Genomic DNA, 24,325 nt, shown 5'->3' with positions numbered 1-24,325 from the left:
ATAAAACTGGTGAAGCTATATTAATAGCAGACAAAGTAGACTTTAAATCCAGAGACTTACAAAAAATAAAGATACATCTCATGATAATAAAAAGGTCAACCCACAAGGAAGATATCACAATCTACAATCCATGTTCCTATACCAGAGCTTCAAAGTACAGGAAGCAAAAATGGAAAGAAAACATAGAAAACCCATGTCACATATGAGAGACTTTAAAACAAACCTCTTCATAGCTGATGGTATATACAAATAAAAACATTAGAAAAGATACAGAAGACCTAAACAAGATTAATGAAATTAACCTAATTGTCATAGAAAGAACACTAAATCCAACCATGATGGAATAAACATTTTCTTCAAATGTACATGCAGTACTTACCAAAATGATAGTATGTTGAGTCTGAAAGTAAGGTCTAAAATTTTTCAAAGCTTTAAAATCATCTCAAAGCATTTTTTTTGACCAGACAGGAATTATGCCATAAATCAGTTTAAATACAGAAAAACCTAACAAACCCAACTATTAGTAGTTGAGCAATTCTATTTTAAAATATATTATGACTAAACTAAGATATCACAAAGGAAATCAGAAATTAATTTGAATTAAGTGATAATGAAAATAAAAGATGTGAAAACCTGTGGGATACAGCAAAAGATATGCTTGAGAGGAAATCTATAGTATCAAATGCATAGATTAGAAAAGGAAAAAATCTGAAACATAATGATCAAAAATTTCTTCTCAAGGAATTAACAGAGGAACAGAAAATTAAACCCAAAGAGAGTAAAATACAGATAATAAAAAGAAGAATATGTATGAATTAAATAGAAAACACATACCTGAAAAAAAATCAACATGGCCAAATTTGGGTCATTTGACAACAGTAATAAAAATGATACACTGCTATTAAGATTTATTAAGGAAAAGTAAAAAAGAAGGAATAAATTCCTAATATCAGTAATGAAAAATGAAACATCAAGTTAGAGATCCTAAACTTATTAAAATAATAAGTAGATATATGAAGAAGTTTTGTGCCAGTAAACTTGAAAATAGAGATGAAGTGGAAAAGTCTAGCAAAACTGATTCCAATAGAAATAAAAACTCTAATAATCTCATATCTAGTAGTTTGATCCTTAGCTATAGACCTTTCCACAAAGAAAACTTTAGATTTAGACAATTTCCTTAATGTTCTTCCAAAGACTTACTAAAGAAAAAAAATTACACAAAATGACCCAAAACAGAGAGAAAATACTTCTAATTCATTATGGGAGGCCAGTATAAACCTGGTATCAAAAGTTGAAAATGTCATTACAACGTAAGAAAAAAAAAGCATTACTGGACAATCTGTACAATAAACACAGATACAAGACCTATATGCAAAGATTCTAAACAAAACATTAGGAAATCACATTCTTTCACATATGTAATGACTATAGCCTGACGAAGTTGAGCTTATTTCACGAATGCTAAGTTGGTTTAACATTAGAAAACCAATACAACCCACCACATTATAGAAAGAAGAAAAGTTATCATTGATCATGTCAATAATCCATTCATGATAAAACTAGGAATTGAATTATTTTTTAATCTGATAAGGAACATCTATAAAGACCCTCCAATCCACATCAAAGTTAGTAGTGATATTTAGAGCTTTCTTACCGAGACTGAGAACAAGACTAAGATGCTAGTGTCATCACTTTTATTCAACCGTGTACTGGACCTTCTAGGGAAAGGAAAATAAATAAAAAATATATGGCTTTGGAATGAAAAAATAAAACTATCATTATTTGTAAATTAGAAAATTTAAAAAGTTTACAGACAAATATCAGTATTAATAAACAGATTGAGGACAGGCAAACCATAAAACAGGCTCTTTTTTTTTAAGATTTTATTTATTTATTTGACAGAGAGAGCACAAGTAGGCAGAACGATAGGCAGAGGGAGAAGAAGAAACAGACTCCTGCTGAGCAGGGAGTCCGATGCAGGACTCGATCCCAGGATCCTGGTAACATGACCTAAGCTGAAGGCAGACGCTTAACTGACTGAGCCACCCAGGCGCCCCAAAACAGGCTCTTAACTATAGAGAACAAGCTGAGGTTTGCTGGAGGGGAGGAGGGGGGGATGGGCTGGATGGGTGATGGGTATTAAGCACTTGTGATGAGCATTGGGTGTTGTATGTAAATGATGAATCACAAAATTCTACTTCTGAAACTAGTATTACACTATATGTCAACTAACGGGAATTTAAATAAAAACTTAAAAATAAATAAATAAATAAAACAAGGTCACAAGGTCTAAAGTTAAAGCCCAAGTATCAATTGTATCAATTTCTATCTATGAGCAGTAAATAGAAAATGAAAATTTTTTAAAAATCACACCTTTTACAAATAAAACAAAAAATCAAAAATAGTAGGAGTAAACTAATGAATTATGTTCTATTTCTTCAGACGAAATCTCTACTAGAATACCACAAGACATTATTGAAATAAATTAGATAAATGGAGTGATATGCTACATTCTTGGATGAGAAGACTAAAGAAAATCTGGTTTTTTAAACCACATAGTTTCAGTGCAATTTTAATAAAAAGATCAGTAAGTGTATATCTAAAAGTATATTCTAAAATACATGTGTAAATGCAAAGGACCAAGTCAAAGCAAACTAAAAGAAAATTTCTAGAAGACTGATACTATTAGATATAAAGCTGCAGTAATTAAAATACTCTAGTATTGGTACAGCTCTATATACAAACAGTCTCCTAATAAATGACAAAGGTGCCTCTGCCTTGTGAAGAAGGATATTCTTTTCTAGCTGGACACTTCAATGTCCATATAAAAAAAGTGAACCTTATCCCCCCCCCACCTCTCATTTTACACAAATATAAATTCTAGTTAGATTGGAGACAAATGTGAAAGTTAAAAAATAAAGTTTCTAGAAGATAACATATGTCTTCATCCATTGAGGCCGCTATAACAAAATATCACAGATTGGGTGACTTAAAAACAACAGAAATTTACTTCTGTTGTTCTGGAGTTTGGAAGGCCAAGATCAGGGTGCCAGCTTGGTTAGATTTCGGTAATGGCCCTCTTCCAGGCTGCACTTCTCACTGTGTTCTCACATGGTGGAAGGGGCCAAGGAGCCCTGTGGGGTCTCTTTCATAAGAGCATTAATCCCATTCGTGAGTGCTCCACTCTCATGACCTACACACCTCCAAATGCCCCAGCTTCTAATACCATCATATTGGGCATCAGGATTTCAACACATGAATTTGGGAGGGCAAAAACATTCAGACCATAACAATATACAGTAACATATCCACGACTGTGGTTTAGGCCACACTTTCTTCCACTGCACAGAAAAATTGTTGACTATGTAAAAGACAAATATTGATAAGATGGACTATAACAAACATGAGAAATTCTATTTATCAAAATACACGATAAACAAACTCAAAATTTGACAAATTCAGAAATGGGAAAGGATATTGTTTAAATATACACACAAACACATAAAAGCAAAGGACTCACACGGAGAATATATAATACACTCCTATAAATCAACAATAAAAGGCTACCCAATAGAAAACAATAAAAACATTTATTTAGCCAGGCACTCTCAAAGAGTTGCATCTACTTCGTCAACTTAAAAATGTGACATACCTATAAATACATTTGGATGAAATGACACGATAGCTGGGATTTGCTTCAAAATCGTCCAGTGCAGTAAGGGCCAATAGTGTGAAAACAGAAATGGGAAAAGAGTGGCAACAGTTGATGACTACTGCAGCTCTGTGATGAGGCTATGGGAGTCCCTGAACTAGTGCTGTGTCTTAACATATTCCAGGATAACTATTCAAGAAGAAAAAGAAAAACCGTCGGTAAGAAAAGTCAGGACATAACATGGTTCTGAATAATGGCCAAGTACTCCATAGAAGCTTTGCTATATTCGGGGATAGAAGCACTAGGACCCACAGTGGTCATATAGTGAAAAAGATGAAATTATTTTCGAATCCTAAACTCCCATTTACCTTTTCAATAAATTCCAATATTGGATGTTATCTGAGGCTGTCTCTTCTTTGCAACCTTAAAGACTTTCATATATTGAATAAATTCATTGAGAAGAACTATTTGCTGATTCATTTAGCAAGTATTTATTTAGTATTTGTATGCCGGGAGAAAATATGAAATATTTGTACAACATGGCTTTATTCTCTAGGTTCTTTTAAGACATGATCCATCAAAATAACAAGTTGTAGATGTGTGTGTGTGTGTGTGTGTGTGTGTGTGTGTGTTTAGAGCAAACATGTAGTGACTTTCTTGGTGCATTAATTTTTTACTCTGACTTTTGATCATTGTGAACAAGTGTATATAGAAGCTAAAGGGACAAATCAGCTATGTTCATTCAACTAAAATAATTGAAACAAAAACAGAGTTTTTTCCATACCTGCAGTCCCTACTGCAATCAACTGAACTGTATTGATTCACAATAGCAGTTTCAATTTTAAAAATAAAAAATGGGAACAATATTCTATTTTATATTAATTGCATTAAAATAAAACATAAGGTGATATAAAGGTAATATTTTATATAATTTCTTCTTTATCCTCTTCTTTACCAGGTATATAAATTCCAAGAGTCTATATCCTATAAAATTTTGTATCCTTCCAAATGTTGCATACAGTAAGCACTTAGTAAATATCTTAATTAAAATGAAGATATATATTTGTATATTATTTTTAAAAGAGCATACTATTATTTCAAGTAACTTATACTTAAGCATTTCCTGAGATCATGAAAGTAAAATTATAGTATTTTTTAATATTCTCTGTACAAAATGTAACTGAAATGAACATTATTTGTAAAACTCATATTGTACAATTACAGTAATAGAAACAATTTTATATTTCCACATCCATTATTAAGTATACGGGGGTTTTTTTGTTCATACTCATTTCCTAAAATTTTTCAATTTGAAATTGGAATATACTGAGTCTTAATTTCAAATTCAGTGTATTCCCTATCTCAAAGTTTATGTGTTCCTCTTTATTAAACTGTTGAAAATTTGCAAGTGTCAGCTGATTGAACGCTAAAGAAAATTGGAGCACAATTGAATTGTGTGTTGATGAAGTTCACTTTAATTTGTATCCATAATCTAATTTGAGTATTATCCAATTTTAGAAGGCTCATTTTTAGGAAGCTAGAAATTAAAATTCCCTGGAGTATAGTAGTATTTAGGTCAAATCCAGGTTCCAAACTTAATTATTTGATTTACTTATTCTTTACCTTGTTAGATTACAGGGACGAGAAATTATGTCTTCTAATATAATTATCCGAGTATTGTGATAGGCAGAAAAAAAAGAATGGTCCCCCAAAGATGTCTGCATTTTCATCCTTGGTACCCATTTATTGTTATGTTACATTTCAAGGGGGAGTTACGGTTGTGGATGAAATTAAGGTTTCTAATCAGGTGACTTTAAATTGGGAGATTTTTCTCAATTATCTGGGTGGGTCCAATATAATCATGGGGGATGTTAAAGGATAGAAGTGGGGGGAGAAGTCCTTTCAGAGTAATGAAATGTGAAAAAGACTCAATTGGACATTTTGGCCATATAGATAAGGAAGGTCAGTTTGGATTTTGTTTCTGCTTACTGTATTCTGCCAAATTAGCTCCATATACACACATTTTTGGAGAGCACAGGAAAAATTTCTAGAAAGGGAACTGCTGTGGACTGAATTGTGTCCACCCCCCTCCCAAATTCATATCTAGAAACTTTAACCCCCAATGAGACTGCATTTGGAGTAAAAAAGTGATTACAGTTAAATAAGGTCATAAGGGTGGGGTCCTGATAGGATTAGTGCCCTAATAAGAGATACCAAAGAGCTCACTCTCTCTATGATGGAAGGACACAGTGGGAAGGAGGCTGTCTGAGAGTCAGGAAGACAGCTCTCTTTGGAACTGTGCTGGGATTCTCATTTAGAAATATGCTGGGATCCTGATGTCAGAGATGGTAAGAAAACAAATTTCTATTGTTTAAGCCACCCGGTCTATGGTATTTTGTTATGGTAGCCCAAGAAAACTAATACAGAAACATAATGAGTGAGAGGAGCACAAGACAGATTTTTTTATTGCAAAATTCTTAAAGATTTGAATTCTTGAATTTTAGAGTGACAGTGACTGTGGTTCTCTTACTCCTTGAAGGCTTGACTGACCTCAGGCCTTAGTTTCTTCCAGCTCCAGCTCATGAAATCTGTGGGTCAGTCCTCCTCTGCTGCAGGGATTGCTATGATGTCATTCATAATGTCAATCTCTACCTTCCCACTCTCTTTTACCCTGTGTTTCCCTGACCTTCTTGAAGTTGCTTCAAGCCTCAAGCTGGCACAGTACTTTCCCTCTGTTTCTTTTCAGAAGTACATTAACATTACTGGCATGTCTTACTTCCATGGGTCCGAAACTACTAACAAGGACACAAAATAAATGGTAAAAGAGATTAGAGCAGAATACACAGAAATCATTGCATCCCACACTCTAGTACGTGGCATTCTAAGTGGTTGCATGCACTTTCAGTATGCATAGTTCACAGGGGCTGTGGCTGTGAATAGATATAGACACAAATACAGAGAGAGAGAGAAAGAGAGAGAGAGAGGGAGGGAGGCTGGGAGAGAGGGAGAGAGAGAGACTTCCTTTTTTTTAAACATTCCAATGATTCATAAAATAATGAATGTTCCATAGGGAAGGTTGTTAAATGGAATATGGGCATAGTACATAAAAATGAGTTTGATTTTTCCTGTGTCTTTTGAATTTTATTAGTATCTTTTTATATCAAGAAACTAGATCCACTAAGAAGTGTCTTTGCCTGAGATCTCACGAAAAGGAAAAAAAAAATACCGTGTTTTTTATGACTCAAATCTTATTCTTTTATTGATTCATTGGTTGCCCTCCTTTTATAGTATTGATTGGTTCATTAACAATCACAGGCAAAGAAGCACAGTGTGTGGTATGTGACGGGATGTGTGGCACCAACCAGGGCAGATAAGGAGTGCCTCCTCTTCCTTGATCACTCACAGCAAAAGGGAAAAAGAAGTCCAGTTCTTTGTCCACAGACAACAACTATCACTAAGGCACAGTAGGCCAATGTGTTTGTTCTGTACACTATACATTTTATTTTGTCTCCTGGTTCTAGTTTTAATCTCGTGGACTAACATCTCTGTCTCATCTCTATTGTATAACAGCGGTAGTGAAAGAAGGAAGATCTCTTCTTGTTGCATAAAAGCTGAGGAAGAAAATCTTCGAAGTGGACAGAGAGAGAAGTTTGTGTTCTCCTGGAAGATATAAAAGAAAACTATGGGTATTAAGATCTCTGAATACATTTTATAATCATTAATCATTTATAATCATTGTAATTGTCATTTATAATCATTATTTATAATCATTAATTATCAAGGATTTTTTTAAATGATAAAAGATAGGCTCCACTGGCCCTATGCTGAAGATCATTCAGCCACACATAGAAATCAAATTAGAAATTTGGTATCCTTAAATCTGCAGGCCTTTCCTGCGTGTGCTGAATGTTTAGAATTCAATCGTCACCCAAGGAATTGCCGTTGTGCAATGACTGGAGGTGATTTTGGGGAAAATCGTATGAAATGAATGAGATAGAAAAGGTAGGCCGTTCCATCCCTTTTTCATCCTAAAATGCTTAGCACCTTCATACTCAGATATACTCATTTCCACCAAAACAATCTGAAGAAAGGCCCTAATAATCCAATTAGGGCCACTACCTCAATAAGTTAGAGAAAGCAGCAATGAAGACAATTAACACTTCCACTACCCAACTGTCATACTATTGTTCAGGATCAATAACCAGGATCTCTGCCTCCTGGGATGTGTGGGGAGATGCTGGGCAGGTGACAATTATAACTGCAACATCAACTACACACACACACACACACACACACACACACACCCTATTGCACTTCAATTTAAGCTGCTTCCAAAACTTCCTTTCTTCCCTAGTAGTGCCAGTATCACTATTTTGCTTTCTAATTGCAAGAAAATGGACTAGGAATGGATTCAGTCTGGCCAGAATACAGAATAAAGGATTTAAAAAATCATACAAGAAAATACATTCTTCTTACTCAGGCAACACCCAGGCAAGAGGAAGTGATGTCAAAGAGATGTCTTTTAGTGCATGCCCTGTGTTTACTTCAGGCTGCAAGCCCTCAGCACATGCTTCTTTGGCCCACTGGACTTTATTTATAAAACATAAATTCAAAGATAACTTTATTAAAAATTTCAAGACAGAAACTTCAAACTCACACCCAACCATGAGCCCTACTTAGTTTGGGATCCTGTATGACTCACCAAAATAAATTTCTAGACTCAAGATGGAACTGTTCCTGATTAGGGTGCCACATCAGTAAACTGGAACTCAGGTAGCTTTTATGTCCCTATAAATGCTCCTTTTGACCAGAATTGCAGTACATCTACTCAGCCAATCCCCAAAAGCCATGCCAACTCTGGGCTCCATACTTACATCCTTGTTCCCTATTCTGTATCCTCTAAAATCTTCCTGACTTCTGCCCCATTTTGCAGTTTTCTTGACTGCTTTGTGAAGTTTTAAATCAAGTTCATTTGTATAACCTAAATTATTTTTTAGCCAATGACAATGGTCACATACCCATAGACCAGACCTAGATGGATGGAATCTGGATAGAGAAAGGAGGAAATGTGTGAGTAAAATGAACATCTGCTGAAGAATTCCAATTTATTTTCCACACAAGGAAATCTTATTTATCACTTAGGTTTTGAAATAGGAGGATTTGATTCATCATTTTCCCCAAAGATCTTTTCTTTACTAGACAGAATCCCCAAGAAATTATCAGTATTGCTAAAAGCTAAAACTCAAATAAACCATCTAAAACAACAAAAACAGTAACGGAAGTATTATAAAAGTCACATGGTAAAATAGCAGTATTTGCAGACTCTCATAGTATAGAAGGTAATTCTGAGAACCATCTTGATGTTGGTGACTCAATTGCTTAATGTCACTACCTTTAGGAATTTGTTCTTCACCAGCATGAAAGCAGAGGACTGTAATTTATAAGCTAATGTAACCATGTCGTACAGGCCAAATTCCCATTACAACACATGAGAAGTTGAAATCCAAGAATGAAGACATCGCCTGGGACTGTGGCCTTTGAACCCCAAACATAGCCAGGCTTTGAGAAATAGTCTCACAATTTGTGCTTATTTCTTATCAAGCAGATGTTTTTCAGGAAGCAGCAAAAAAACACATGTTTTGTTTTGTTTTGTTCAATTTTCTAAAGGAATTAGGGGAGTTCCCAGATTCTAAGCAGTATGCTTGTCTTCCTAATCATGCAGAAAACTCTCAGAAAAGGTTAAACCAACCAGTTGTTTTGTTTTTCAAAGTCTTCAGGAAAATGCAGCATTATTCCTAATGCTTTCCACTAAAGTAGCAGCAACTTCCATAGGAACTTGCCTGTACAAAACTCTTGTTTCACAGCAGAGAGATGGGGGAAGAGAACGCTCAAGCATGAGAAAGGTGAGGGTAAATTCAAAATCACAGGAGTCCATGGGAGTGACACAGTGGCCAGAGAGCACAAAAGACCTCATAGTGAGCTTTTGACACACTTCGAGTAGCTCAGTTCTTTATTTTTCAAACAAACAAAAAAAAGACTATTTTTCCCTGACAAAGATTGGTATAGGCCATTGAACAAGAAGGAGCTCTTGGGACTACTAGGACTGCTAGGTCTTGGTTCTCATAGAAGTTTTCTTTCCTCTAACGAATGCCCAGCGTAGTGATTTGCGGTGCTATCCTGTAAGTCATGCTGGAATCCCCATGAAGGACACTCCAGATGGAGCCACTCTTTTGTCATCTCTCTGTACTCTCTTATGTTAGCAGCAGGGAGACCCTCAAAGCTGGAGATTTGCAATGTAAAGAAAAAGATGCAGTTTATTATCCAGCCTGATGTTGCCCATATGTCCACGTGGGACAACAGTGTTCTCTTTTCCTATATATGACTTTAAAAGGGATAAATACATGCCACAGCCTTGAGTTGGTATGGGGCCCATGAATGCCCTCTTGATGTTTAATTGCAGGGGAAGTGATCCCTGGAAATGAGCCAGGGTATCTTGTAAATCCAACAGCCTTCATTTAGTGCTGCCTCTGCCTCACTGACACGGAGGTGCTATGATCTTATTCACTGCCCCATACGGAAAAGCTGTGTGCAATTTTCTGCTCTGCCTGGTAAGGATGATTTAGCCATTGTTATGTTTAGGTCATAGTTAATTTAATCACTCCTAATGTTAATGTATTGTAATGCATATGTTAATACTCCTGGCATTCTGCTTAGGGGACCTTTGGATTATTTAGTGTCAGCCCATTTCACTGGCATAGACCAGACTCAGGAAGTTTCTTTCACAAAAGCATTTTGCACTCATTAATTCTTAAAATGCTCTCGAGTGTGAGGCAGATTATACTCAAAGCTGTAGCAGCAGTACTAGACGAAATAGTATCTCCTGCTACTTTTCTACATGTGTAGCCTTCCTTGACATTCTTTGCAAAAAAAAAAAAAAAATCCAGTTACCAGCTAGGCATCACACTTCTATTATCTCCAGCCTGTAGCTGGTGGGAGTCTTGTGTTAGTCCCCCGCTGTACCTGACATGGTGCTCAGAAAACAATCCCTTCCCTGACACACTTGCAAACATATCCATTGTAACACTACCCTACCTGGAAGGACCACAGTCACCCGGACATTACCTCTGACCACAGCATTGCCTACTTTTATTTATAGTCCCTAGGAAAAGTTTTGGTTTATTTCAGGTATTATCAATGAATCATGGACTCCTATAATATTATATCTAAAAGTTACTCTAGAGATCATCTCATTCAATTCCATATATATATATACACACACACACCTCTGTGTCAAAGAAGATAGGTGAATTTCCCAAGGTCATTCAGCTAATTAGTATCAGAGAGTGTGGTAAGCTGGATTCCCAGAATCTCTGTCCCTTCACTCCCAAGCTCTCCAGAGACCAATCTGTCAAAGCCTTGACCAAACTCTGTGGAAACCTTAGATCCTAGAACCAATGTCCTTGGTTTCTTAGGCAGTGCTAAATGACCATCAGCCACTCGACCAGAGAGTATTGAGCACTTACCATGGGCTGGACACTAGGCTTAAGACTGGTGGCCACAGATATTAAAGCCATATTGAGTCCCACTCTGTTCAGAGAAATCTCTATTTTAGGCCATAACTCTGGCACCCAAGCTGCCATCTGATATTTTTTTAGATGGGTCTGGAAAAGCTCCTCTTATTTTGTTGAGTAGAATTAGAAGATAGAGGGTAAAGTCCATTTTCATTGAGGCTGACACCTGCAAGTATAACTTCATCACTTTAGAATCTAACCTACAAAATAGGCAAATATGCAGGTGGGACGACAACATAAGCAACCGGCTTTAAATAAATAATGAAATTAAAGCCAAAGTGTCTTTTTTTTTTTTTTAAAGATTTTATTTATTTATTTGACAGAGAGAGAGATAGCGAGAGCAGGAACACAAGCAGGGGGAGTGGGAGAGGGAGAAGCAGGCTTCCCCCCGAACAGGGAGCCTGATGTGGGACTCGATCCCAGGACCCTGGGATCATGACCTGAGCCGAAGGCAGACGCTTAACGACTGAGCCACCCAGCGCCCCAAAGTGTCTTTTTATTAACTATAAACTGGGAGGATAAGTGCATTTAGTAGGTACATAGAACAGAAGAAGAGCACAATGGAAGTGACATATTGGAATTAATCATTTCTTCTCTAATTTATTAGAACTGCTTCCTGCGGGAGATGAGATTTCAAGACCTATTTGAGTGATGAAGAAACGGGAATTTGTCAGGGAGAATCAGAAGTTTTGTGAGAGAAAGCAATTTGCTCAAGGTCACTTAACTAGCCAGTGTCAGAGTAGGGAATTAAATACACTGAAAAGAAATGAATGTTTCTATAGTGAGTCTCTTATAAGAACACCTTCAAGCTGATGTCAAGAATTTCCTCCAGGAGGTAGATGAGAATTACAGCAACCTTCATGAAATTACACATTGTGTCTCAGAGAAAAGGGACTCTGAGATTTTTCGACTGAGAAATCTGGGTTCCAAGGGCAGATTTCAACTTCCTTTCTGTATTATCCACAGAAATGCTCTCCAAATTTGTACTGAACCTAGAGCAAGACAAAAACATGCCTCTGAAAAAGATGAAAACTTACTTCACTTAACCTTTCTTCATCTGACAAGTTAAATCCTCATTTTCCTCTGAAAATAAGAGTAATAAATGAATGCAAACATTCACAACCGTATGTCTGTCAAGAATCTCTCCCAACTAATTAACCTGAGTATGAATGGAGCAAAGCAAACAGCTTGGCTGATCACATAAATGCCAAGTCGGAGAGAAATTTCTTTCAATTAGTCATATCGCCTGGACCTGCAAATTTACTTTCCTTACCATCTCTGCCCTTCCCAGTCCCTGACTATTCTGTTCCCTGCTTGTTTTTCATGGCAAGCATCCCTACTTGAAGTTCTATTACCTTTTTCCCCTTCTCTTTCCCCCACTGGAGTGAAGGCACAGACTCTAGCTCGCTGCTGCAACAACAGCACTTAGAATAGGACCTAGCACATAAGAAACAATATTTGCTAAATAAATAAATGTCTAACAATTGTCATAAAATACTCAAAGTAATCATTTTTCTGTTTTTCCAAATGACAACAAAACACTCAGAGTGAAATGATTGAACAAAAACCGAGGGTAAATAAAAATCGTTTTCCATGATACAATGTTTCTCCATTTTTAAATAGTACATTTTACATACTGTGAAGAGTATCCTCTTCTAAGTGTGATGTATGGGATTCAACCTATATATACATGGAGGCTTCATTTGATACATGAAAGATCTAGAGATCATGCATTACAAATGATCAATAGAAGTAACAATGCATTTTTTAAATGTACATCTTGTCTTAGAATCAGATAAGAAATAATACAGTTTCTTAAAAGACAGTGTGACTACAGGAATGGTCATAGACTAAGAGGCAGCTACACCTGGGATTTGGATCTTAGATTTGCTATTCACTGAGCCTGTGACTTTGGGTAACCTACCCACACTGAGATTTCATTACTCTCTCAGGGAATTAGACAAAATAACATTCACCTTACACTAATGTTGTTAATATTATGATAGTATAAATTATCAGAATAATATTTATATGTTATTGATATGTTATATAATATCATCATCATCATCATATTAATAAGTCCTGTAGCTAAAGCCTGAGGCATAGTAAAGTTAACAAATTCTTGTTCCTGCCTTGCACCATCCACTGTCTACTCCCCCAAAGTCCTCTTCCACCCAACCCACACTGCCCATAGTGCTAAGTGCTTGACATGTTTCAGGTATTGGTGGAATTAGACGTTTTTCCAAGTTTAGTAAGAAGTGAATTGGGGAAGATGGGATTTAGACCACTCAATCAGTTGTGGATCATAAAGCATCTATCTGCATGTGTTCAGACCTTAGAAGCTTTCTCAGATGCATTTTAGTAATTTGTGTGCACACTCTATTTCTCCTGTGAGATTGTATGTGCCTCAAAGGTAGGAGGTGAGTGTTACCACGATTGTGTGCCTTGCAGATTCTTAGTATCCTTCACATTGCTAGTGCCTGCAAGCATTGTTTAATGACTAAAAATGGATTTGATGAGGACCTCACAGGCAAATTTTTTGCCTTTACTATATATAATATGTGCATTTAATCATTACACAGTGATACAGTTTTAAACAGTTATAATTTTTAAGCTTTATCCTAATACTGTGCTCTTGTTCTGCAAATTAATTTTAAGTGAAAATTCAAGTTTTTGTGATTTATCTATATTGGTACCTTATTACTAATGAGGCTAAGCAACATTTCTTAGAGTATTTAGTTTCCAATCCTATGAATGTACATTTGTAATCTTTAGTGTTTTGTTTGCTAAATTGTTTATTTGAAAGAAATCTGTACTTTTGTTGTTGTTGTTGTTATATGTTGTAAAAACTCCCAGTCACTAGGTTGTCATTTCATTTTGTTTAAGACAATTTTTAAAGAGAAATTTTTAATTTTAATGCTGCCAAATTTGAAAGTTTTAAAACTTATATTTGTTTTATTTATTTTTAAAATAGATATATCCAAAGCTGGCCAGAGGTCTTAAAAATAGCCTCCTCTATTTTCTTTAACATATTAAAACGTAACTTTCACCTTAGGATCTTACTCCACTAAAATACATTTTTTTATTGCATGGTGTGAGGTAGAGATTTGTTTGCTTTTTCCAATTTGAATAACTAACTTCCCAACAGCAGTTTCTGAGTCATCTATCTTTTCCTTGTAGAGTTACATTATTACTGCTGAGGTATATGAAGTGTTTATATGTGTGTAGGGCTCTATTTGGATCTATTAGTTTATCTCTTCTTGTGATAATTCCATTGACTTAATTACCGAAGATTTACTTTAAATATTGATACCTGGTAAGGTGAGTCCGTCTCGATGACTTCAATGTTCAGATTTGTTTCGTTTTGTTTTGCCTCTTCTCAATATATAATACTTGATGATTTTTGAAAACTCAACCATATTTGAAAGAGCATTTATGGTTTTATTTATTTTTAATTCTATCATTTCTAGGTGTTTGTATTAAGAGGCTTCTGAGGTGATTTTGGCAGATTCTAATGCATCTTTATTGCATTTTTCTTGGGTTACTTTGAGCTGCCTAGCAGAATAGGCAACATAATTTGTGGGGCCCAACATAAAATGAAAATGTGATGCCCCTTGATCGAAAATTATTACGAATTTCAAGATGGTGAAAAACAGCCATGGGACCCAGCACTCTAACCTCTCTAAACATACAGGTGTCCTTCGCACGGAGCCGGCTCTACGGCCCAGTCACATGGCTGTGTCAACTGCTGCAGGCTTCTGATTTATTCGTCATGGTTTCCCCTTCAGCCAGTTTAATGCCTGTGTCTGGAGGTTCCATGCAACTCCACGGCCATGGCCAGTCCTACGATTCTCTTCTAAATTGCACAAGTCCTGTTCTTTCTCAATTTCACATTTGGTGTCCCCACAGTTATAACTAGGGCTTCACAGTGCCCAGGATAGTTCAGTTGTCAGATCTGCGATACACATCTCTTGGGTGTAGCAATGTTGGCAAATTTAATAAATATTTATAACTCATAACTATGTGTCTGGTATAACCAGCAAGAAGGCATGACACTTATAGAATTAGAAAGCTAAGTCTAACACAATTTGCAAAACAGAAAGAAAAATAGAAGATAATATAAAATAAATTTAGGAGTCTATGATATTAAGACAAACGGAGTTGGGTTCATACCTCAGTTCTAGTACTTCTTGGCTGCAAGTTCCTTAACCTCACTGAGTTTCAGTTTCCTCTTTTGAAAAATAGGGATAAAAAGACTGTTCACTCACAGTGTTATGTGCAAGTTAGATACAAAGTCTATAAAGCACGTGGTGCCATTACTAGTAAATAATAAAAACTCAGGACTGTTTATTGTAGTTATTAAATTATGAAATTGTCTTATACAGGCAAAATGTTGATGGAAGATCAGAAAAGAGAGTGTCTAAGCAAGAAGGGAAGGGCTCATGCAGTACACAAGACAACCAGGTCTTCTCTCCAACTCCATCATGATCCCACTTGTTTAAGTAAACACCACTATATCCTCAAATTCTCAGAATAACCTTTTAACAGGCACCACTGTTTCTACTCTTAACTCTCTAGAATCCATTCTTCACACAGTAGCCAGTGTGATATTTTTAGGACATATAACATTTCACACCCTTCCACTACTTACAAGCATCCAGGAGCACGCCAGGACACCTATAATCCATAATCTTTGCCATGGCTTAGAAGTTCCTACATGATCTGTTCATGTTAACTCTCAGAATTTTTCTTCTCCTGTTTTCCATTCTGCTGAATGACTTCCTGATATTTTAAGTTTCACTGGCTATCTTTCTGTCCCTCAGATAATTAAATTTGGTTCTTGACTCAGACCTTTGTACTCAAAGGTCTTTCTGCCTAGAAAGTTCTCATCCCAGATCTCCACATGGCCAGCTCCTTCTCAGTGCCAAGGTTTTAACCCAAATGTCACCCTCCTAGGAACCCTCTTTGATCATTTTGTCTAATTTAGCTCACTTCAATTACTTTCTATTATATCTTAAAATTTTTTCATAGCACTATCTAAAATTGAATTATTAATTTATTTGTTAGTTCATTACAGGTCTCCGCCCACTGGAACCAAAGTTTTTTAAGAGAGAAAGTCATGCTTGTTTTGCTCAGCTCTCTATTTCCTGTGTTTAGTTACTAGATTAATATATACATGTTGAGTAAATTCATAAATTCTAGAATTTTAAGAGGTAGAGTGAACGGGGATAGTCCGGAGCTTTCCAGGGGAACAGTACAATACACAGGACAGTGGAGAGGAACGTGCCATGCAAAAAGTGTGAGGAGACTTCAGTGGGCTGTCTCCAGAGTCTCAATGTTGAAGCCATCACTTCTGCAATTACACAGTGAATTCCTTCAAGTCAGGGAAATCGCGACCCCAGATCCCAGTGCAGTGTGTGACTTACATTAGGTTTTCAATAAATGGTTGTTGAAATGAATTAGTTAATTTCTCTTAAATAGTACACAAATGTATTTGCAGCTACAGCTTAAGCCCAGGAAAGACTCCTTTCTTTTTTCCCTTATTAGAGAAAACCCTTTTGCATTAGTTATCGGCAATGAACTGTGACTAACAGCAGGTCACACAGGTGTATGAACAAGCACAGGCTTTATTTTATCACTTGAGATGGCGTCTAACAAATTTATCAGTTGAGGTTTATGATGGTGATTGAGGTAGAGATTCACTTAACCCTGTATATTTGAAGGTGACCTGTGAATTCATTTTACATCAAAGCTTAAAAGGATGACTGGGCAGGTTGTTCAGGAGACAGAAGGAACCTCCGCCCTCAGCTGAATATGTCACCAGGACAGCTGGTCTGCACTACCGCCACCCTCAGTAAGTGAGACACTCCCCGCAATTGCCTCACCCTCAAAGTTCAAAGGCACAAAAGGCTTCCTTGGCATGTCAGTGGCAGAGACATCTGATTGAAATGTATTTATGTCCAACATGAAGCTTTAGTAGGTGAAGTTACTCTCACTTCCTCTGAATGAACATAAAGGGTTTGGATTAAGAGTTGGAAGTAAGAAGGAGAAAGGGAAGTAACTTCTTGTTTGCAAAGAGGAGAACAACAGATGCCAGTATATTAAACAGAAGTTAAATGCAGATCACAAGAAGTACTCATGGAGAAGTGGGTGATGTGAATTTGACTGCCCATATAGTCTTGAATCTCATTGACAATTGTGATAGATTCATTTATCTTTCTCCTTCAAAACACAGAGCAGATATGACTTTAGAAAGTGAGTATAGACAGCTGCTCAATTCAGAAAAATGGGTCATGGACTGACTCAGTCCTCACTTGCTGATCTCTTTTACCAGCTTTTATTCTCATGTTAAACAAAGATTAATGTAACAGTCCTCTGTTCAAGATACAAGGTTAAACCCCTGATCTCAAAGACTTTAATGTAGGAGAGGAAAAGTCTCATAAGTACAGCAGCAACTATAATACATATGAAGAATAAGGGCCATAGGGGGGAAAAAAAGCAGATATAGGTCACCTGAATTGTATCACAAAGTAAAATTTGTGTTATTACTGTTTAAACTGAGAGATGAGTCCCAAAAGAAGTGAACAATGAAAATCTAAATAAGAAGATCCTTCTTGCAGGTCTTAGGATTGAGAAACATTTTCATATAGGGGAGATGGAAACAAGTAATGAAGAAGGAGCCTGACTATAGGCAACAAGGTGGCGGGGTGCGGGGCAAGATAAGAAACACCAGGATGGTCCCTTTAGGACTTATGTTAATGAGCCATTTTGGGCCCACAGATCTTTCTTAAATAGAATCCAACTGACTGCAAAGACAGTATGTGTGGCTGAAGCTGGGTTTGAATCCATATACAACACTTTTCAACCCAGATTTTACGCAAACATCATTCTATTCATTTGAAAAATAGGAATTAATTTAAGGATTTGGTATAGAGATAAATGTGATAATATAAGAAACATTACGCACTCACAAAAAAGGTAGCCATTAGCATATATTGCACACCATCTGGCTATGCATATTCTCATTATGTAAAGGAAACACCAAAGCTGTTTACCTTGCTATTTTGAATAATTATAAATCTAGAAGACCTGAAAACAGCATAGTAGCTATATCAGCAAGAAACAAAAATGCCAGAGGTGGTAGGAAATCAATAGTAACAGAAGCAAGGTCAAATAGGGTAATCAAAAGCAGTTTTATTAGTCAGGTATGTAAATAGCTTCATATTTCATGTGGGCTAATTATGGTGCTTGTGGATAAATGAGATGTACAAGTAATAATTTCCAAGTATCCTTTCTTTGTTTAAGTAATGAAAAATTAAGCTATTTGGTTGGCTACTTTAATAGGGAGGGGGAATCCTGAGAAGCAAAATGTCCATTTTCATTCTGGATTAATGATTACTATCCAAGTGTGAAATTAGATAAATACACATTCCTTCATGCAGAACAAAAATTTGAAGTGCCCAGAGGATTTCTGACAGTGTCACAGTGCCTCTGTTTTCTCTTTCTGCTTATTTCCCATAATTTGCAGAATGGTGTCAAAATGTTTGTCACTATGACAGAGAAAAAGAGAGACAAGAGTTTTTATCATTCACCAAAGCATACTGCAAATCAATTCCAAAGCTCTTTGGTTCTGCCCACTAGCAGATGAATAATAACAACAACAAAAATATATGCTTTTGTGTAAAGCAAGGTAATCTTCTATTTTAGTGATTCTGGAAAAGATCTCACATAAGCCTCTCTTAAGAAAGAGGTGGCTGGGTGTTTGGGTGGCTCAGTTGGTTAAGCAGCTGACTCTTGATTTTGGCTCAGGTCATGATCTTAGGGTCATGAGATTGAGCCCGTGGAGCCTGCTTAAGATTCTTTCTCCCTCTCCCTCTGCCCCTCTCTCCCCACCTCTAAAAAGAAAAGAAAAGAAGAGAAGAGAAGAGAGGAGAGGAGAGGAGAGGAGAGGAGAGGAGAGGAGAGGAGAAGAGAGGAGAGGAGAGGAGAGGGGAGGAGAGGGGAGGAGAGGAGAGGGGAGGAGAGGAGAGGGGAGGAGAGGAGAGGGGAGGAGAGGAGAGGAGAGGAGAAGAGAAAAAAAGGAAGGAAGGAAGGAAGAAAAGAAAGAACGAAAGAAGAAAGAAAGAAAGAAAGAAAGAAAGAAAGAAAGAAAGAAAGAAAGAAAGAAAGAGGCTATCCTTATTCACAGAAAGAGAGGGTATCCTTATACACTGACTCATCTTCTCCACTTTTTCCAGGAACATTCAGGGGGAATTGCAGCAACTGATTTAAAAAAAAAAAAAAATCTTAGGAACTGGATAAATTCTCAAGAAACTTTTTAATAAAACTATATTTGCTTCTGATGAAATATTTGTCATAGAGAACAACAGTACAATGAAGTCTGGTTTTTTGTACATTTGCTATAATTTGTTCTGTCAAAGAACTTTTTACTAACTCTCTTCACAGTTTTGATATGGATAAGAAAGTTCTGCCACATTGAAGATATTTTCAGAGCAGAGCAAGCAAACAATGACAATGTCAAACCAATGGTGAACCAGAAAGAGGCTCTGTTTTTGCTATGCAGGAGTTTTATGATGCTGCCGGACATTCTCCTCCCCACTGAGAGGGAGAAAGATGCAGCAATCCCAGAAAATGTAGTACATTTCATCAGGAAAAAATAAACTGTCTATTTCAAGGGGCCACGACTTGATCTGGTGTGCACAACCATCTTCTGGTTCATATTATACAGCGACATAAAATTCTCCATGCTCAATCTAAGTAAAGAGGGTGAGGTATCCTTACCCTGGCTATAGAATCAAATCCTGTGAGATCTGCTGGAATTCAATAATAAACATTTACAGACCTTGCTGATTCAATATTCAATTTGACACATTTGGATAAAGCCAACATTGCCCAGCTGTTTCCCCAAGAAGGTGGCTAGGGAAGCAAAATTGCACTGGAGAAGCCCCAACAAAGAGCTGACATTTCAGCAAATTTGAAGGGGCGCATTAGATGACCCAGAAAATGCCATTCCAGCAATGCAAGAGCAGATGTCGCCAGGTCAGAGGGAATATTCTGGCATCTAGAGAGCACATAGGTAGAAATGGCCTCCCCTGCTCTTCCAACAGGGAGAATACACTGGGAAGCAGTCCAACTTGGTTGAAAAGGTTGGTAAAGAGCCTTGATTTTTATAATTCACCATTTCAAAAAGTCAAAATGCATCACTCCTTGAATTTTTAACTTCCAAGAAGGAATTTTTTTCCAGAGAAAGCTGTCAGCTCATGTATTGTATTTCAAAGGTCTCAGAAAATACATGTTTGTCTTGACCTCAGTCCTCATTAGGACTGTTGTGAATGCCATAATTTTCATTTTTCTTATGGGAACTAAAGAAGGTGAGGAATAATAAGTAAAGTGACATTAAATATTTTCTGAGTTGCTATCAGATTATATTCTTGTTTTCACCCCTTGTCACTGACCTAACATACCCCTTAAATATAAATGTACACACTTATGCATAATGATCATCTGAAGAGCCACATTATTTAGATTGCACATTTCAAAAGCCCCTTCTGTCCCTCTGAATCAATTCTGACTAAAACACTTAGAGAAAGGAGAAGTCGGTGGCTCATTCAAATATCAACCAGTAAGAAGTAGACTTATTTGACATCCCCAGAGGCAAACCTCAAGATAAAGAAAAGTATCAGATAGCAATGCTGGTAACTGTTCCTCTTTCTTTTCTTGCTTCTCTCATGGTTGAATGACAATATCAGTTCCCTGTTTACAGGGCAGCAAAATAGGATGGTTCACAGCACTTACTGCTCATGTCCTGAAGCAGAAATAGAGTGGGGCGAAGCTGACAAAGATATCTCACCCTCAAACACACTTTATGCCAAACAGAAATCCTCATAGCCACTGGGCTCCTATGGTAACTATTATTTCCATTCTGTAGAAAAGCATCAGCTAGCATACGAGCTGAGTTACAGAATGGTATAATTGAATACATTTCAAAAACACTAGCTGAAGTCAGTTTAGCAACCAATATTGTATTTTGGATTTTTGGTGAGTCAAATTTTACTGAAGATAGTCCTGCTCTTCTCTATTTGATTTATAGATTTTATTTATTTATTTGAGAGAGAGTGCCAGTGGTTGGGGTGGGGAGGGGAACAGAGGGAGAGAGACAAGCAGACTCCATGCTGAGTGCGAGCCGGACATGGGACTCAATCTCACGACCCTGGGATCATGACCTGAGCCGAAATCAAGACTGGGACACTTCACTGACTGAGTCACCCAGGCGTCCCTCTTCTCTATTAGATTTTAATACCAGCTAGTAAACATCATATGCAGAAATGATATATTTTACTATTTGTCACCATAAATCATTTACACAGTGCCAGCTCAGCCTAGAGAGGAAAATTAGGGCATATAAGATATTGCAGTGCAGAACTGTTCAACATAGAAACTGGAAAGTTTTAGCAATTTTTAAAGATGACCTCTTTTAAAAAATAGCTTTTGTGCCACATGTAATTAAAGCACTGCATTCATTTGGATATACTGCAGGCAAATCATGTTGCAAGTACATATCTGTTTATGGCTCACTAGGTATCATTTTAAAGTACATATAGTGAAGGTTTGTCTTGTCAATGGACTAAATGACTAGCCAACCGGCCATTCTCCCAGTGTCATATAAACAGCTGTTAAACTCCACTGGCTGATGTTCTATAATTTTAAATAAATGCATAAACGCATAAAAGATAATTTCTGGTTTCTTTTATTTGGGTCAGCCTTCCTGATATCATTTTGGCTTGTTGGTATCTGGCCAACTGTCTACCACTCGCAGAACCTTGTGTATTAAAACATACCATATTCATCTACCAATCACCTGTGTCTTAAAAAAAAAAAAAAATGTTGGTTATCTAGTCTATTAAAATCCAGAAATTATCTCACTTACTTGATAAAGTTATTCCCCACCCCAACCTTCTGTGATGCTCTTGTGGCTCACTTTTTCTTCTCATCTCCAGAAGGAAGAAATCTCAACTTGGATCCATTTTTCACTACGTTCTAGCTCCAAATGAGTGTTTTAGTCTCTGAGTGAATAAGTGAGTGAGTGAGTTGGTGCATTGGGGTGAGTTCCCTGAAGATGAGAAAAAAGGAGGGAAGTTATATAAACATCTCTTTCCTCAGAATAAAGCATCTTATATAAATAGGTTTAGCAGATGTACCCCAAGGAAACACTTTTACTCCCCACAAATTAAAATCTCATCGATAAATAATAGCCTGGGTTTACAGAAAAGTACCCCAGGCTTACCAGGCATAGGAGTCACCTTGGGACTTGCTCAGTTCTGGTCCTCAGACCAGATTTTGAGTAGCAAGGTAACAGACCATATGTATTCCTTAGAAAGGTACAATTATTCTTATATTTCAAAATTATGCAATCATCCTATTTTAGGGAGTCCCAAAGAGGATTCTGTGTAATACTAGTTAAGTTTGGTTTTATAAAAAGGATTTGGCAGTCATGAAATTTCAGGAAATGATTGCTATTTTCTCCTCTTGGAGATTTCTAATATAATATTACCATACCAAAAGATAGAAGTTATACTACCATAAAGAAATCTCTTTACAATAATTTAATCCAATGTCTCCTGCACTAATTTGATAAACATTTTAAGCATAACAGCTATAAAGAGAAGTAGTTTTCCATGGGACGCAGTTTAGAAATGCTGTTTAGACAATGCTATTCATTTTTGTATTATTTTGTTTCAACTTCCCTAAAGTGTGAGGGTTCAGGAGCAGGCGCAGAGCATGCCATAGGAAAAACAATATAGGATTTAGAGAGGAAGAGCTGTATTTGAACTATACTTTGGGAACCAAAAATGCAATGGTCTTTATTGCTGAGCTTGGCATGGAGTGTATGGAAACAGCCAGCAGAACCCACTAAGCTCAGGTATAGGATATTTGAAACTAGCCCCAGAAAAAAAGCATTTTAGCCAAGAATAAGGCTGCTAACCACAAGCCTTGTCTCAAAGAGTTTTATGCTCTTTTTTTTTTTTTTAAGATTTTACTTATTTATTTTAGGGAGCTTGCCAGCATGAGTGGGGGGAGGAGCAGGAAGGAGGGAGAGGGAGAAGGAGAAGGAGAGAATCTCCTGGCCACTCCTCACTGAGCTCAGAGCCCCACATGGGGCTTGATCTCACAACTCGGAGATCATGACCTGAGCTGAAACCAAGAGTCAGATGCTTAACTGACTGAGCCACCCAGGTGCCCCCAAATTGTCTGATGTTCTTGACACCGGCAAGTGAGGTCTCAGAGCTGAATTTTGTGCAATTTAGAAAAAAATAAAAATGAAATCATGAAATGTTATAATTGTGGTGCATTAAATATTTTAGAAGATCTCATACTTGTTTTATCTAAAACACATGTGTAAAGCAAAGGCTTTATTGGATAGAATAACAAAATAGCACTAATTAAAATAGGGGTAGCAAGGAACAAAAGAGAGAATAAACAATAGGATAGATACCCAGAGCTGTAACATAAAGGAACAATTACAAATTGACTGAGATCCAAAAAGGAGAGAAGAGAATAAAGGGTCCTGGTGACAATTAGAGACACAGCACAGGATTCATGCCCTCTTGCTCCCTTTGTACTCCTCACCATTTTCTTGTGAAAGGTCATCTTCAGGCTATTTTAGTGTGGTTAACAAATAATACATTATATGTTAAAAAAAAAAGAAAAAAAGAAGAAGATAGTAGGAAGGGAAAAATGAAGGGGGGGAAACCGGAGGGGGAGATGAACCATGAAAGACCATGGACTCTGAGAAACAAACTGAGGGTTCTAGAGGGGAGGGGTGTGGGGGGATGGGTTAGCCCGGTGATGGGTATTAAAAGGGCACATATTGCATGGAGCACTGGGTGTTATATGCAAACAATGAATCATGGAACACTACATCAAAAACTAATGGTGTAATGTATGGTGAGTAACATAACATAATAAAATTAAATTAAAAAAAATAAATCAACTATGTATGAAAAAAATACAATATAGAGTTACACTGTAAATAGGTTAATGAGGTTTGATGTGGGGTACATAAAATTGGCTTCTTTTCCTTTATTTTTATGAACAGTGATAG

At 36.8% G+C, this 24,325-nt stretch overlaps 1 long non-coding RNA gene across 1 annotated transcript in view; it reads right to left on the bottom strand.

Annotated features, from left to right (window-relative positions):
• LOC118555285 (uncharacterized) overlaps positions 1-22,545 on the bottom strand; it is a 230,711-nt gene extending 208,166 nt beyond the window's left edge. Inside the window, exons 1-2 of the long non-coding RNA XR_013443248.1 lie at positions 22,508-22,545; positions 22,151-22,333 (exon numbers count right to left, since the gene is read on the bottom strand). This is a non-coding gene — a long non-coding RNA (uncharacterized LOC118555285). The remainder of the gene's footprint in view (positions 1-22,150; positions 22,334-22,507) is intronic.
• Between the last annotated feature and the right edge of the window lie 1,780 nt (positions 22,546-24,325).

This window comes from Halichoerus grypus, chromosome 1 (genome assembly GCF_964656455.1).
Source record: "Halichoerus grypus chromosome 1, mHalGry1.hap1.1, whole genome shotgun sequence".
Lineage (NCBI taxonomy): Eukaryota > Metazoa > Chordata > Mammalia > Carnivora > Phocidae > Halichoerus > Halichoerus grypus.
This window is presented reverse-complemented; position numbering and strand designations above follow the sequence as displayed.